Source organism: Dermacentor andersoni, chromosome 9 (assembly GCF_023375885.2).
Source record: "Dermacentor andersoni chromosome 9, qqDerAnde1_hic_scaffold, whole genome shotgun sequence".
Taxonomy (NCBI): domain Eukaryota; kingdom Metazoa; phylum Arthropoda; class Arachnida; order Ixodida; family Ixodidae; genus Dermacentor; species Dermacentor andersoni.
In genome coordinates, this window is record NC_092822.1 from 10,308,457 (window position 1) to 10,312,626 (window position 4,170).

Genomic DNA, 4,170 nt, shown 5'->3' on the forward strand with positions numbered 1-4,170 from the left:
TGGTGGTCGCTATTTGTTTAAAAAATCGAGAAAATTATACAGAATATTGCACTGAGAAGCTTCATTTTATTATTGCCAATATGCAGTAAGGTAGAGGATGTGTGAACCTTGGGTTAATTGGGGCCTCTGTGGTTTTCGTTTTAAGTGCAGTAAGCCCTTACAACATTTTTATAGAAAGTCTATAGACAGTCAATTGACGTCTATATACTGTCTATAGACCTTCTATAAAAAATTTTGTAAGGCAGACAGACAAAATAAGACACATTCAGAATGTCTATTGCTTCATTTACCAGGAAAAACAGTTACTGAAGAGAAACAACCAAAAAGATCCCATGTTGGGCTCCCCCGGTTCAGCTACAGGTGTCCCTCCCACTATCTTGGTTGTTTCGTTGGTATTATTCTATGTGTATGCGTGTCACCTCTTCATGACAATATTAACATACCGTATGTGCAACTATAGTTGAAACATCTTTTAGCCGTGCAGCCATTTAGAATGTGGTATTAAAAACGAATATGCACATTCTCTCATGACTTCCTATTTCATAACTCTTCTGAACTATCTTACTATGCACTTGAGGGCACATGTTGAATTTGCAGAATTGAAGCTGATCAGTGGAGAAGTGATGCAATGACTTGATTACTTATTGACCTCAATCCCGGAATCTGTACATAAGATTCAAATAGAATACTTATGAAGTTATTCAGTGAATCGTTTTAATTAGCAACCTGAACATTGCAATCTGTCGCTCAAGTAAAGCCCACTGCTTCATATATTCCATATCATTAGGCGGAATTGTGCTATATGGTCCATGCGCTTTTTTATGTTTCGAACTAAAAAAAAAGCAAGAAGGAAGAGTCGCAGTTTCGCCCGAAAGCTGAAGCATCAATTGCGATAGGAAATTAGTAGACGTACATACGAAGTAAGGGTAATAGTTTCATTGGCAGTGTAAACTTGGAAACGTTCGCTTACTAACTGAATGAACAAGCATGGTGCCAGCGCGCACAAGCACACACGAACACATCGCACGCGATGAGCGCGGACAGTGGCTGTCAGAATTCTGTTGTCAGCAAGCGCAGCAGCAGCAGCGAGCTAAGTCCTGATAATTTAAAGCCGTGGACACATTACGTTAACTGTATAGTATCGCAGTTGAAACTCGATTTACCGAAGTAATCTCGCTCGCATTAAGCAAGAAAATCAAATTTCATTACATCGGGAAGTTCGTAAAACTAAGAAAGGGATTTTTCGGTTCTTCAAAATCTAAAATTGTAACGCAGCGACGCACAATTAAAGCTACCGCGGCATTGTATTTGCCGCTAACCGTCGCACTTCTTGCGTCCACTTGTGACAACGCTTCCGCCTTGTGTCCGCCTTCGAGGATGAGTTCTTTTCTCCTTGGGAGGCTCCATGTGCGGGCGATGCAGGCCGGGTAGACGGTCACATGAAGTTGTGACAGACTGCCGATATGCAACAACGCGGAGTACGAATTCAGTGATCTTGCGAGCAGGCCGAGCGAGGAGGAGGAGGACACAGCTTTATTAAGGCAGAAAGTTGCGAGGAGGTGATCACTGCACTCTGTCCCATAAACCATGGAATAACGAAAGCAACCGCCGATGCCCCTAGCGCAATTTGGTACGTAACAACTGCCGAGTCCGTTGTTCCGTGCATGGGCACGGCGTGCGGCTTCGCAAAAAAAAAAAAGAAAGACAAAGAAAAGAAAAAAGAAGAAGAAAGCTATAGGGCCGTGATTGGCGCGCCGAGACGTTTTAATGTGATTGTGTTAGAGCGCACGCTCGATGAAAAACCCGTATGTGTCAAAATTCGAAAGAAATCACGGCCTTTTCTACTCATTTATTCCAATTAAAACTTCGTTAAATTGGGTTTTCGTTAATCGAGTTTCGTTGATTCGGGGTGATGACAGCATCGACCTCTACGGTTACCTGCGGGGGAATGGAAATTTCTTCGTTAGATTGGGAACTTCGTAAAATCGGGTTTCGTTATGCCGAGTTTCAACTGTTGTTTCGTGAAACAATGACACATGCTGACTTGTTACTTTTCCTACTAAATATTTTGTTGGAGTTCAATTTATCCATATTTTGGCCATTGTTTCTTATTTTTGCCATCCACCATTCATACATTTAGTTATTCTTTGTCATAGCCAGGAAGTGAGGCTATAGCGGGCTAGATGCGAGCAATTCTTTGTCGCCACGAGCATGACGACAACATATCTTCGATGCTCATATACTAGAACCTTCTGCGCTGTGCTTTTAAAAGGCGCAGGTGGTACACCAAACCACGTAGTCCAGTATTCCCTTTAACTATTTTCAAGATGAAACGACTTAGTCAGCCGCAAGGCAAAACCATTTCCCAACGGTAATGCACTAAAGCACTCGAACCGCGGTTAACGAAGCAACAGAATCAATACTGAATGCCATGTGCACTCTTATGCAGCGGGTTCATATGCCAGCGTCAAAACAAATAAAATAGTACCCAAAAGAAAAAAAAATAGGTCTCACTTTCCGGTCACTTCAATAAACTAAACACTTGATCGTATAGCTAAGAGCGAGCTAACATCGCTGAGTGAGTCTTGTTGAAAATTCACGCATGCTTTATTTTCTTTGTCGCAGCCACAGTAAAAATAAGTATATTCCGAAAAGGCAAGAATGGACAATAATACATTTGTCAAGCCTACTAGCTAGCTCTTAGGTGTGCTATAGCAAAACACTAAAGCTAAATTTAATGCCCAAATTTCACGTTGCCTCACAAAGCGCAACACGCTGTAATGTCGGAACACGTAGTTTATAAATTTTGTCACGGTCCGCCTGCATTTTTTTTTTCGGGCTACATTGTAGTCGTGTTCCGTGTGATGAATACACGGAAAATATAGGGTAAAAGAATACGTTGTGCACTGTTTGTAATGTACTTGAAGAGGAAACTACTCACCTCTTACCGTTTTCGAAAGTAGAAACGGAGCAGTGTTGACATGCGTCGACTCTAAGAGCATCCATCTTCATTATGGCATGGGGCATGAAAGCATGGATGGATGGATGGATGTTACGAGCGTCCCCTTTGGAACGGGGTGGTGGGTTGCGCCACCAAGCTCTTGCTATTATACTGCCTAATGTCCTACCTAGGTCAAACAACGAAAAAAATGACTATGAACTACCACGCCCAAATTTTCTGATTCCCTATTGGGAACTGTGCTTTTGTACGTCTCCGTCTTTTGTCGATTCCCTACTTTTCTTTCACCAATCCTCCAAGCACCTCTTACTAATGCCTATTGCGGACATGTTTGCTTTACCGCTGCTCCCGCTGAACCCAAGGGCTTCAAGGAGGCCAATGGTGCCTAAATCGACCGCTGGGTAGACGTCTTCACATTATAATAAAACGTGCTTCATCGTTTCCCTAGTTTTACGGCAGTAAGCACATGAGTCTTCTTCCTTCTTATATCTCGCTTTATAGGTGTGTGTTCTAAGGCATCCCGATCTCACTTCGAAAAGTAATGAGCTTTCCTTTGAGTTATCATAAATTGTTTCTTTCCTGATTTCGTTTTTTCCTCTTAAGTAGTTACTCATGTCAGGTTTCTTTTCCATTGCCGCCACCCATAAGATTATTTCAGCCTCTCTGACTTTCCGCTTGACCTTCTTTGTTGTTGTGTGGCCCATCCTATAGGCCGCATACTTGCTGGTAAGCTTGCTAGTTCGCAGTACCGCAAACAGCGCGCCGTGCGTGGCAAATGCAAAATACGGCGCGCATGAAAAAAAAAAAGAGAATACATTAAAATTGTATTCTATAGTTTTTTTTATGCAATTACAATAATTTAGAATGGTTATATTTTAGTTTTGACTCAATTTATAGGCTGGAGATCAAGAACAACAGAATTTTTTTTTTCTTTAACAGGTTTCTGTCATAAACATTCACAGAAAATTTATTTCGCGGTACAAAAAATTTCTGTAAATTTTCTTTAAGTTAACAGTTTTATTTTGACAGTGTACCTTTAGAAAACTGCTTTAGAACCTGATTAAGCAAGCTACCTTTATTGCGATACTAAGAAAACGACTTTGAAAGTGACAAACTTTCCGAAGCTCCGAAGGAAAGAAAAAAAAATGTGGTTCTTGAAAGCCCAACTAAGTTCTCCCATAGTTCAAAGGCATACAACAGGCGCTGCGCGA